This window comes from Protopterus annectens, chromosome 6.part0 (assembly GCF_019279795.1).
Source record: "Protopterus annectens isolate FY-2018-M chromosome 6.part0, PAN1.0, whole genome shotgun sequence".
Taxonomy (NCBI): Eukaryota; Metazoa; Chordata; order Ceratodontiformes; family Protopteridae; genus Protopterus; species Protopterus annectens.
In genome coordinates this window covers 589,018,173-589,032,526 of record NC_056737.1, presented here as the reverse complement: position 1 = coordinate 589,032,526, position 14,354 = coordinate 589,018,173, and positions in this window count along the sequence as shown.

Here is a 14,354-nt window from a genome sequence, read left to right as displayed (position 1 = left end):
GCACATGTGTACCAATGGGGGGACAGGAGGGTGATGTTTACACTTCACCGGTCTGCAGCACTTTGGCTATATCTGTGCAGCATGTGTATGTGGGGGTATTGACCACCACTACAGAGCAGATTTGGGTTTTTCCCCTGGGATTACAGCATATGTGTGGAAGGCCTAGTGATTGACTTTGGTGGATGGGTCCAATTTTCACTCAAAGATAGCCTTAGGGTAATTCACCTGTGACCTTATTTGCTTGTTCAGACCAAGGTGACATTGCTTCCAGTTAGGCACCTGCTCCATCTTGGCCCTGTCCAGAAATTATTTCCACCTTTTATGGTATTTGTGTATTGCTGCTGTCCACCACAGACATTTACCCTACCTTGAGGGAGATGATGTTGTCCTGTCAGGTATTGCTGAGTCCATACAGCTATGTAGGTGCTCACATAGTATTGTGGTGTGGGCTTGGACACTACTGCTAGTTTCAACTGATGGGAAGGTGGCTGTAAAGCTACTTCTACCTGCTCTGAGGAGATTTATAGTCATTTTTATAAAGTTTATTTTGTTTGACCCTGACGGGGGGGGGGCAAGGGAGATGGTGACCTGAACAGTGATGGCTATGTGGTCAGAACTTACCAAGGAGGATGACACCTTAAGGAGTGCTACAGTGGCTACTCATGTTGGTTAGGAAAAGGTACAGGATATTTCCACCTGTTGTAGGCATGTTGACCAGCTGATCCACTGCATTGCCATTGACAAAGCCGAGGAATCTCTGTGCATTCATGTTCAGGTAGCATAGGCCATGCACACTATGGTTGCTTCATTAAAGTCACCCAGGAGCAGGGTAGATGGTTGAATCTTGACCGATTCCAGCAAGTCCAGATAGGTGTGGTGGGTGTCCAGAGTCATGGTTGGAGGTCTGTAACTAGCTATGATTTGAGTAGGTGCTTTGTCAATAGTTAACTACTCTTGGGATGTTTCCTGTGTGTCATACTGTTTGGCCAGCCTGGGGGTGTGTATGTGTTTAAAACTCCACCTCGCATGGCTTTGCAGCCCTCCATTTGGGGCCTAAATGTATGATGGGATGAGTAATGTGGCAAGGTTAGTGTGCTCTCCACTGCTGCAAAGCAGGTGTCATTGACTGCACAAATTACAGCATCCTACAGGACAAGGTACACTTGCATTGATATGGGTTTCACGCTAAGACGCCTATCTCCTGTTAGAGCAAGACATCCGCGCAAAGATACACCAGTGGTGGGCAAAGGCTGGAAAATAGTGACGCTTTATATATCTAGCTGTAATAATACAATTAGTTGCTAGCAAAGATGGTTTCACATTCACAGGACTACTCCACAGTATACAACAGCTGACATTCAAATGTATGCTATTATGTTTTGACTTCAGTCTTTAATGGGTCAACAGTGATTTGCCAGACAATACACAACTGAATGAGGCATTAATTACAAATATGAGGCATACATTTGGTCAGTCTGCCAAACTCTGAACAATTGACAGGTATGGCCTCAGTATATAAGTTCCAGTTCAACACACTTCTGTGCCTGTTGTTTACTATGCACATACCCTATATAAGTATTTTACATTTGTAAGACAAGCATATGTATCAGAGTAGCATTCACAGGTGACATATTAATATTTACAACATCCCAGGATGCTAGCATAGCAGTGTCACACTCAGTATTGGACAACAGACACTCCAGTAGTAGTCATAAATAAACTGACCTTTTCTGGGGTGACTCAGGGGCCAGAGCTATGATCTATGTCACTGCAGACAGGGCCAGCAGGAATAGCCATAGTTGCCAGACAGCAGCATGTGAGTCCAGCAGGTCTTGTTGTTATCTAGTGTTTAACTTCCCAGTTCACATTATTGCATCCCCTTCTGCATTCCATTACAAGCTTAAGTGATTGACATACCTGTTATAGTGCTGAAAAGTTTCCTCAGAATAATGCAAATATTTTGGTTTGTGTAGTCACAGTCTGTCTTTGTGTAGATGGGTTCAGACCTGTGTTGCATAGGCAGCAGCTTGCCTTTTGTAAGTAATGCTCATGAGCAGGTGATGGCCTGTGCACCAATCCGTGTCTCCCAGTTGCTAGTTGCATCCAGAGCAGCTGTGCTGCCTTTCCATTAGCCAATGCCATAGCAACACAGTGCTATAATTAAGTCCTTCATGTGGGCCTTGCTCCTTTTCCTTTCCTGTGAGGAGAACATTATGGAGGTGTGGGGGATACAGCTTCACAGACAGTAGGTGAAAATACCTCTCAGAACAAGAAATGTGGAGACAACCCAACAACATGGGGGACAAAGTTCCAGAAGTGGGTACAAATTGTAAGTATTGCTGTTATACACATAGAAGATTGCTAGATTAACAGGGTTTGTCTGCACATGAATTTTCTGCGTGACTTAATGTCTGACAGTGATATGTCTCTGACATACCTTTCAACTGTCCAGTTGTCCATAGACTGCCTGGAGGTTTGCCTGTGTTTGGTCTGTTCCTCAGACAATTTCTGTTTTTGAGAAATCAGTAGGATAATGTTAGGATGTAGTCAGTAAATGTTCACATCCATTTGTGTTTCAGACATCATATCCTTCATGGATGTTATGTTACCACACGCACTGTAACACCAGCAACTGTTTCAGTTTGTAACACCATTATGTGAGATATGTCCTTCTTTTCAGCCCCCTGTCCCCCAGGTATGTCAGGCTTTGTCCAGATGTCTTGCAGTAAGAGATTCAGAGGTATGGTATATCATAATTTACCAACTTCATTCCTGATATCATCCCAGTGACTTAGCAGACTCCCGGACATGTTATGTGGCAGTGGCCATAAATATGATCCCACTCCCTGGACATTCTGTGCAAATCTGTACAGTTGAGAGTTATGTATGTCTGGCCATTGTTTGACTGTCATGACTGTGTAGCAGTGTAGTGTGTAAATGTTTGTTGGGCTGAGAAGGGAGAGTAGCAGATGTGGGTGTCACAGATCCTTTTCTATCTGACTGTGCATGCTGTTACAGTTGCTGGTGGTCTATCACGTGTAGATGTTTGTAGGGGCTGACTGAGAAATGTCCTGTAACACCTCAGGATTCCCAGTACACTGTGACTTGGGGCAGTATATGTTGCTGTAGTGTGTGACTGGCAATCACGATATGTTTGTTCCAACAGTCATTATACTCTAGAGTTCATTTGGGGTACTGGTATGTTGCTGTGACTGTGGTGCAAATGGGTGTGTGGGTGGACAATTTTTCACCAATGTCTGTTTTTTTCATACAGTTACATCCCTGTAGTACATGATATATTTGCAAATATATGGGTAATTCCCCAGAGCTGATTTGGGGTAGTGTTGTGTTGGTCTTACTGTGGTTCGGAATATGCTGGGTGAAATGGTTGCCAGCTCTCAGTGTTTTTTTTCTTTTCTGCTACATGACTGCAGTCATACCTCTCCACTGTCCAGATGTCTAGACACTGTCCAGATGCATGGCTCATGTATTTGGTCTGTTCTCCATAAGAGTTGTGGGTTTCTGACAAATAACTGGGATGATGTGAGCATTAACATCAGTAAATGATGACAATCATTTGTGTTTCAGACGTGGAATCTATGAGAAAATATATGTTAAATCAAACCATGTTACTCTAGCAGACTTCTACACGTATAACAGCCAAATTTGAAATATGTCACTGTAGTTTGCCCTTTATTCCCCCACTTTGTCAGGCTTTTTGCAGATGTCTTGTAGCAACTGGTTGGTTTATATATATATATATATATATATATATATATATATATATATATATATATATGTGTGTGTGTGTGTGTGTGTGTGTGTGTGTGTGTGTATTTATGAGTTCTCTGCAGAATTTCGAAGCTCAAAACTTTGAATTTCATATGATCGAAGATCATATGTTCGAAGTTTCAAAATTTCAAAATTCTGAACGGAGATCGGCATACAGCATGGACTGGGAGATTTCCCTTGTCCTCGCTGTAGTGCGATCTCGGAGTTGGTATATTCAAGTTGTGGGGGTGTGGGGTGCAGGGGGGCTTGTTACCCTGCATACACGTTTTCATGTGTTGGGTGGTGTTTTTGGGGGGGTCACTATTTTCAGATTCCAAGATCTCGAGATTCTGAACTCGATATTCTGAAAATCAAGATTTTGGGATTTCAAAATTTCATAGTGAACCCGTATTTATCTGTACATATATATGCATGTAAGAGTATTACGGATATGTATTTTTCCCTTATGTTAAATGGCTGTAGTGCACAATATGTTTGTAAAAACATTACAAGTTCCTACAACTCAGATGCTGTAGTGGTATGTTGCTGTAATTGTAGTGTACAGGGTCCTGGGTTTAACACTTGGTAATGATGACTTTTTTCATTCATGTTAAATAGCTATAATGAATGATATGTTTGCAAAAGCATTATAAATTCCCACAACTCAGATGGTGTAGTGGTACATTGCTGTGACTGTAGTGCACAGGGTCCTGGGCTCAAGACTTGGCAAGGCTGATTATTTTGTTGCTGGGCAGAGCAAGGGCTGATGGAGACAGAGTGATTAAAGCACTTTTAAGCAGTTGTAAATGGGTTTGCACGGTTTTGTGCAAAGCTATGTCATGCTAAGAGACGGTTAAGTCCTCTTAGCTTGGCTTAGTAGCTCTTACTCCCACTTACACCCTTGCTAATTTTAATTATAGAAAAGAAAAAAGTGTGATAGGAAAGTGGTGATGGTGTGCAAGCAGGGGGTAAAACATTAGGAAAACCAGCTAGAGATGTACAGGATGGATGTAGGAAAGGACCATAGCTCTACATTTCTTCTGCAGCAACATCTGTGAATGATGTGTAGAATTTGGAATCTACAGCCTCACACCCCACAAGGAGGGGTGTTTGCAACAGTCATTTGTAGAATAATTTCTGGGTAGATTTATTACTTTCACTGTACATGGGGCAAAATGTAAAGCTATGTATCGGGCAATGATTTTTTGGGGGACAGATGCCCTTTAAAATGTAGAGCTATGTATGGGGCAATGATTTTTTGGGGACATATGCCTTTTTATGGTGAAAGTGGGATGTTGGGGAAGGGCTGCAGGTATGTTTGGGGAGGTAGGTTGGGTAGGATAGGTTGTATTCGCAGACAGACAGAACAGACAAGACAGCAGACAGGGGTGGTATTTGACACATGAGGGGGTAAACACCTCTGACAGGGAGGGTGGTTGGGAAGCAGAAGCCCATGAGCCCCCAAATGGATACAGTGGGACTGAGGTCTCCACCTATGGGCAGTCACCACTGTACCTTCACGGCCCCAGAGGTGGCTGTGCTGGGGCAGGACAGGAGGGTCAGCCTGCCCCTCAAGATGCACCAGGTGGCCCTCTGTCTGGTGTAGCTATCCATCCAACTTCATGCAGATGACACTGTGCACCATACCCCGGAACTGGTGGCAGTTGATGGTCTCCTCTCCGTGCCCACAGCCGGGGGGACTGGCCCCATCCCCTGAGGAGGTTTCACCTGAAGGTGGTGTAGGACCAGCAGAGGAGGCAGTTCCAGGTTGAGTCCCAGACATGCTGGGGCCCGGTGGCATGGCCAGATGAGGCAGGACAGGCAGATCCACTGGGATCTGCCTTCCCTAAAGTGCTATAGTGTTAAGGTTTTACAATATATGTTGTTTAGTCATGAACAGAACATTTCAAAATTAGTTATAACAGCATGTGTGAGTGTTCCAGTTAACCCCATACAACAGATTTGAAACAGCTGCATAGCTAACAGAACACATGCATGAATGGAACAACAGTATGCATTGTAACAGCATGCCAGTAACACTGATGGCAGCAGGCCACCAACAATGGTATTTGAACAAGGTATGTTAACATGCAACCAATCAAATATATGAACAATAATAGAACACAAGTCCAACATTAGGTTTTGAGAACAACATACCTGTAGTATATGAATGATAACTATCAATGCAGATAAGGGGTGGGGGGAGAGACAGAAAGTCCATTAACAACTGTTTAGTGTTCTATATTTCACAACAGTACTGATCAATACTCTATGGGTCTGCCCTCACTTTAAATCTACCTATGGCCCATAGGTTCTGTAGCACAAACATACCTGTTAAACTGTCAACCTGGAATAGTATGGGGCAAACTGTGACAACGTTGGCTACATGACTAGAGGGGACTCGTACATGTCAGGGTTGCACTGCTGTTATGTGAGTGTGCTACTGGTGTACTTCACCTGGTTTCCTATCTGTGTCCAGGGTTATTGGCAGCAGTGACTACTAGCCAAGAAAGTGTGACACTTGAGCGGCATGTATCGGGAACAGTGCATATTGTACATACCTATCCAGCTGTCATTTGCAGACATGGGGTTGGACAGTGGAACAGTTGTACATGGTGTATTAGTATACCCTTCATACAGTTACTACTGACATTTCTTTACCTGTAAAACCTATGGAGAAAATATGTGTTAATGCTACCTGACTGTTTCTACATTTATTCCTGATTCCTTGTGTGTGCATATGCACACATCTTACTACCACTTCCTGGATTTGAACTGTGTCTGGGTGTGCAAAATTAACAACTAAGCTATTTCTCATCACAATGCGCTACTGGGGAACTGCTGTTTCTTGTTTCACTGGTTTCTCCCTAATACTCTCTTGGTTAGACAGTCTGACCTTGTAATCCTGAGATGCATGCATGACAGATAGTGTACTGTGCATTAATCCTTTGAAATAATACAATCTGGACAGCAAAAGTTAACACATGGCAATGCTGCATGGGACACACTGTGATACATTGTACATTACTATTCATGGTTCAGAGTGTAGTGCAGTATATATTTCATATTTCATTTATATCTTGTTTACAGATCCACAATCTAAAGTTTTCCTTAATAGCTGGTTCTCAGAAGAACATCAGTTAATGCATGCTGTCAAACCCATATTTGCTGTGGAGAACCTGCATATATTCTATTTCTAAAACAACATAACGGAGTAAATACAACAGTTTTTGGTATTGATCTTTATTACAGTGACATGATACAGTGCTTTAATACTACATATCCTGTAGATCAATATTAGTCAGACAAACTTTATTTATTTAGTTAACACAGTAACAGTATACCTACTGACAGCAATCAATGTACTTCTTCTTAGTTATTTGTACTATATACTGCAAGATAGATTTGTACTCACGAACCTGTTGGCACAGACTTAATAGTCTGTCAGCATGGGCTTTGATGTTGCTAGCCCTCTCTGCTGGAGCTGTAAGGGAGATAAACATTATGCATACTTGTCCATCACATACTCAGGCTAGACTTTGGTACAAACTACTTGTTACTGATACTTACACACTACTGGAGCATTCCATGCCCATGCATCTAGGAACCACTGGGCCAAGACCCCCCTTCCTCTGCTTTAGATTGGCATAATGGTGCAAGATGGTCCCAGTCCTCCCCTTTGTATTGTGAGCCCTGGTACTGGCCCTACAGTAGTCTCTCCTCATGGTTTTCTACAACAAGTCCAGCCATGACCCTGGACTCCTGAATGTCCCCAACTCTCTGCCCGAAAGTGTGCTCCTTCACCAATGCCCAACATTGTACCTGCACAGATCAGCTACAACAGGTTCTGTCTGTATTCCCACCTGTGTGATTTAGATAAGGCCATATTCTTGCCCTTTGCTGTGCAAATCCACTAAGTTGAATTGAATGGTGCTTAAAGGGAAAAATGCTGAGCACTGCTTAATAGTGTACAGATACGCTTAGATGAGCTAAATGCTGCTTAGCATTCACATTTAAGAAATGCTTAAACCGGCTAAGCATAGCTGAGTACTACTTAGCATTGCTCTGTTTTCATTTAAAAAAATATCAGGATTGTGGATTAATTCATCATTACTGACATATTATTCAGTGTATATGATTTACTTTACATGACATCCCCCTATGTACTTTCATTGCATTACCTTGGGGTGTGACTATACTGTGTGGGACACTTGTGTATACATGGGTGATTTCACATTTTATATGCACTAACACTTCCATTTTGGACCTGCTACACTACCCTGGGTTACAAATATCAATTACTACATAATTTAACGTAAAAAAATAATTTTAACAATGCTTTTCCATGTAGAAATAAAGTGCCTGTTGTGGTACTTAAACCATGTACGCTTGCATGTAAAGCTGGGACTCTAAACAATACACTATCTCATCATTGAGCTTTTAGCTATACATTTTTATTTAGCTGCTATGAGATGTTTAAGCAATGCTGAGCGGAGGGCCCTAACGTACAAACCCGATCAGCTACGTTTAAACATACCTTAGAATGGGAAAAAAAGGAAATTAATAAACCCACTTTATTTACATGTATCAATTCTCCTTGTCAGTCACAGTAAGGGAAATTGTAAGGGGACACACAGGGACAGATTTTAAATATTGCTCTTACGAACATAGAAAGTTTTTAGAATAATAGGTTTTGCATTAGCACAACTTTTCAGATGGATGTGGAGTCTTAAACTCAAGTGTTTGCCATTATTTAATGACTCACATCCTCTGCTATTTGCCTGGTAGGGACGGATATTTGGGGGATCACACCAAAAATATGATGCAGCATATCTCTCAACAGTACAGATTTTTGCAAAATGTCCAGATTTTTGTCTCATATTTATGGTTCATTTCTTATATGATTGTAGTTTTCTAGCAAACCATTAGCAGATCACACAGGGTTTAAGTGAGAAAATAATGATAGACATTTGTGTTTCAGACTTCATACCCTTTAGAAACTCCATGCTAATGCACAACCTGTTATTCTATCAACTTTCCAAGTTTGTAATGGAAATATTTAAAAGGTGTCCCTATTTTTGGACCTTTGTTCCCCATTATTTATGTTTTTGTCCAGATTTCTTACTCTAAGAGGTTGAGGATATGTGAGGAAGACATGTGGACATTCTGCAAAAACCTGTACAGTTGAGGGCTATGGCTGTGTGGAACTTTTGCAATGCAGGGGGTGTGTGCATTGCTTCCTATCTTCATAGCTGTTTTCAGTGTCCACGGACACTGAAAGTACTTGGAAAGTGCCGTACAGCACTTTGACAATGCAGGGGGTCTGTGACAGTACCAGGGGTGTGTCATAGGAAACCAAAATGTATCCAGTTTGCCCAACCTTTGCTTTTTTAATGTCTTACAAGCAAAAACAACAAAAAGAAGCAAACTGCAAGTCCACAAAAGTATACTACTGCAGCCAAACACAGAACCAAATTGAAAGAAAACCATATTGAAAGCAAGATAAAATAATAGCCCAAAACTTGATTTATTTACTAGTAAATAAATCAAGTTTTGGCTATTTTTTTAATGTCTTAGACATTTTTGAAAGAGTAATTATTGTCTGGCTATACAAAACTCATGTTATTTTCTCTTTTGCATTTAGACCTAAGCATAACTCCCAAACTGCATTATTTTATTACGATTGCTTGGATATTTGGAGAGGGACCAGTGCATATTCACTTCTTACCACAGATATTCTGATAAACTTAATGTCATTTATTTATATTTTTAATTTCATCAAGAAGTTCCATCACAAAGAATCTATAACTGAAAATGCTCTTTTAGAGCAATGGAGTGAATGGAACAAGGTTTCAATTTTGTTTTTTTAGTTGCTACTAAATTTTATGGATGATTTTGATTTTAAGGTACAGTGAAATCATCTGCAGGAGTCCAAGCTTATTCATTTAAAATTAAGGTGTATAAAGGTGGTTTAGTTCTGGACAAGACAGTGAAATACTAACCAGGTTATGGCAATGATGCTCTCCTTTTTAGATACCTGGAATAAAACAACAAAAATTACTTTACAGTCATTGAGTTTTGTTGAGTAACTTTACTGATTCTCATGCAAATGGCTGTTAAAGCATATTACAAGGTTGAAAAAAAAACACACAATGGTATCTTGAGATGACAGTGCTTTGTTTCAAGTCCATAATTTTTGTAGCAGATTGCCAAATAATCCAGAGCTGTTGAAATGACATTGTTAATGTATACACTGACAGTGAGTACATGGTAAGAGAACTTGCAGTTATAATTGCATCCATTATATGAAAATTTTGCTTTGTAGTGGAAGGTGATCAAAATCAATGCATATGGAAGTGCTTCATTAAGGAAGTACAGATCTATAAGTTTTATCAAAACCAAGCATTGCTATTATGGAACACAGTAGCTCATAGATAATGGCTTCTCCACTGTTGTCCAGCCATGGAGTTAGTATAGGTAATATGGTGACAAAGCCCTATACATGGGGAGTGCAGGGATATAACCCCATCAAAAATTGCTGGATAATTTGTTATCATCAGTCATCAGCTCATCATTTTCCAATGTGTTCATTTCGCTTTCATTGTGCTTTTGAGTGGTGTGTGTGATACATTGACTTCCTAGTATCTTTTCTATAATAGTTTTGTGTTTTCATTTCATTTTACCTAGTTCTTTTATGCAGAAGTTTGCTCTCCAGACACCATTCTCAGTGACTAGCAGTACCCACCTCCAAATATTTAAAGACATTAATTTACTCTTTCAATAAATAATTTTTCAGGCTAGCTACCATCTAGTACTCCTCGAAGATAAATAGCTTTTCTGTATGTCCAAAATACTAAAATATAGGTTTTTGCTACAACCTTCAGACCTAGATCAGCTAATGACTGATAGAACTGTTTATACTAGGTAGTAGGCCTGGAGGGAACAATATCTGGGTCTTTGTGAAATTCCAGCCCTAAGATTCAGCAAGCCGTAGTTTCCATGTAGTAACAGTGCAGGAGCTCCTGCATTGAAAATGGCCTTCTGAGTGATTAAGGAATTTGCCATTTTCATGTGCACAAGTGGCCCTACACTGTTCTAGCACAGAAAACTGGCAAATATGCAAATCACCTCACCAACCTGTCAGGTTTCTGTGCTAGAACAGTGTCAGTGCAGAAATTTATTCAGAAAATAACTGAGTACATTTCTGCAACTGACAAAATGGAGGCATGACAGCTTATGGAAAAGCATGTATTATGCACATTACAAGAATACATGGATCTTGCTATCCCAAGCAAAACCAAGACTCACTCCTCCAAGAAAAGGAAACCAGTCTGGTAGACCCCTGCCATAAACAATCTATACAATAGAAGGAGGAAAGTAGTACAGAAAAGAGTAAAATCCCAAGAAGGAAAGACATCCCTGATCAGTATCAGCAAGAAACTATGATCCCTCATAAAATCCAAGGTTAGCTTTAAAAGATAAATTGCCAAGGACTCCAAAGATAACCACAAAGTGTTCTTCATCTATGTTAAGAACCTAAGTGGAAACTCTCAGATCTGCTCTGAGTTAGTGCAGAATGGCACAAAATGCACTGAACCGACTGATATTGCCAACATTCTGACAGACAGGTTTAGTGCACACTTCACCCCCTCTCACCCCCTAAAGGGCCCCTAACCATACCAGAAGAATGTACAGCCCTAGCAATCACTGATGTACAGGTTAAAACATCCCTATCCAAAGCCAAAAACACAGCTTCAATGGGACCGGACAGTGTCCCAGGCTGTGTCTTACACAAGTTCCAAAATGAACTAACCCCTCCCCAAAATACACTGTTCAAACTCAGCCTCTCTACAGGCTACGTACCCATAGAGTGGCACACAGCAACATTTATCCTGCTCCACAAAGGTGGAGCCACAATGGACCCAGGGAACTATTGCCCTATAAGCCTGACTAGCCTGGTCTACAAGGCTATGGAGCGCATCATCATGGAACTCATTAACAGAGATACTAGGAACCTCCAAACATTGGACCCTACCCAATTTGGCTTTGTTAAGGGCCAATCATGCCTCCTAAACCTGGGGGACTTCTTTGAGACAATTACCAAGGCTTTAGACGAGGGAAAGGAGGTTCACACAGCCTACCTAGACCTCGCAAAGGCTTTCAACACCATTACCCATTCTGGTATTATAGAAGCTCTCCAGCCTGAACATAAACCCCTATGTCATGAGATGGGTTGCCAACTGGCTCATGGATAGAACCCACACTGTGAGAGTTGCAGGCTCTAGGTCCGACTGTAAACCGGTTACAAGTGGCATCCCCCAAGGCTTAGTCCTTGGACCCCTGCAGTTCAGAATATACTTCTCAGAGGTACAGGCAAGCAGAGGAGGACTATGGCTGACCAAGTTTGTAGACGACTGCAAACTCGGGCCCATAATTGACTCTCTGGCTGATACAGACATCCTCCAGAAGGGTCTCACTGAGAAGGATACCTGGTGTCAAAATCATGGCTTCAAGCTAAATGCCAAAATGTACATAGTCATCCCCTTTGGAAAAAACAAAGTACCCGTGAACTACCACATACGTGGTAGTCCCCTAAATGCAGAAAATGTAATAAGGGATCTGGGGACCCAAGTAGATAGTAATCTCTCCTTTGATAATCATATTGCCAAGGTGGTTAGAATATCCTTTTATGTGGTCCACCTAATCATAAAAGGGTTCACATGTAGAACAAAAGAGGTTATTGTGCCCCTCTACTCATCACTCATCAGACCCATCATAGACTACAACGTCCCATTTGGGATGTACCTTACAAGACACCTGCAACAGCTGGAAAGAACACAGAAGTACCCCACCAAGAGGATTAATGGCCTCAAACAGATGCCCTATGCAGCCCGACTGAAGAAACTTTAGCTGTACTCAGTTGCATACCGCTTACTTAGAGGTGATCTCTGCCTGATATACAAGGCCATGTCCAACCCAGAATTGATGGACATGCTCCACCTAAAAAAAAACAAATCTCCGAGAGCCACATGCTCTAGGGATCTAAACCTCACCACAGTGATAAATAGGACATGCTAGAGGGATAGATTCCAGTCCCAGAGACTCCCCATGCTTTGAAACAGGATTCCAATCTACATTAGGCAGAGCCCCTCACTAACACTCTTCAAGAGAAACCTTGACGAGTGGATGGGAAACAGAAAATTTACCCCGGGGATCACTGCAGTGGCTCTGCTGGACAGAGGCATAGTGGACTAATGGCTCTGCTGGACAGAGGCACAGGGAACTAATCTAAGGGGGCGGCAAAAGCCAACACATTCTGGCTAGGCTTATAGATGCTCTTGGGCAAGATAGCCTAGTACTTACCTATGAACCTATGAACCTATGAACACATGCCAATGGCCAAATACAAGTGCAGTAACTAATGACCTACACACTGGGGTATGCAAATGAGGGGAGTTATACTGAATCATAGATTTCTTCAAAGTGTCAGCTTGTACCTAACCATGTAGGTGCAGCAATACAACACTGCAAGTGTAAGAGCTGAATGACTTCATAAGGGGGTGTGTCATTCTTGCTGTAAGCTCATTGGAACTCTGTGGCCTGTGTTTGCCCTTAGCTAAGCACAGCTAAGGAAGGGGGTGTGTCAGATGTGCCTGAGTATTGTGTACATGGCCTAAATGGGTGTGTGTGCCGCTCACCAGGTTTAAAAAAAAAAAAAAAAAAAAAATATATATATATATATATAGATATATATATATATTTATTTATATTTTTATATATATACATATAAATATAACATATATTTTCCACCACCCGTGAGGCGTTGACCAAAAGTATGTGTCTCTTCCAACATATAGCAGAATACCCTGAGGTAGTTGGTGCTATAGACTGTATGCACATCCACATCAAAGCACCACCTGGTGAGCAGGGTAGGGTCTACATAAACCTCAAAGGCTTCCCGTCTACCAACTGCCAGGTCATGTCCGATACCCAGGGCATTATCATGAATGTGTGCGCTGGCAGCCCTGGAAGCTATCACGACTCCCACATCTGGCATTGCTCACAGCTGTATAATGCGTTTGACGGGGGACATCCTATATGGTCATCTAGTGGGGAATGTTGGCTATGTACTGGAGCTGTGGCTGATGACACCCATCATAAATACATACACACCCAAACAAGGACACCATAATGAGGCACATGCACAAACCAGGATCATTGTAGAGCATGTGTTTGGGATGCTGAAGTCACAGTTCCGCTGCCTTGACATATCTGGTTGAGCCTTGCAGTACTCTACAGCTACATGTACACAAATGTTCATAGTATGTGCCATGCTATACAATATGATCATGTAGAAACAGTTGCAGCAGGAACAGCATGGGGCAGGGCCATACAGTCCCCCAACATTGCCAAGGCCAGCACAGGCACAGAGGGATTTGGAGGAGGAACATCCTGAGCCTGCCCCTGTAGGCAGAAGGAGACATGCCCAGTATGCCCATGCCTTGGCAAAGAGGCAACGCATAGCACACACACTGACACTGTATGGACCCAGGGACTGATACCTCTCTTTGACTCGCACAAAC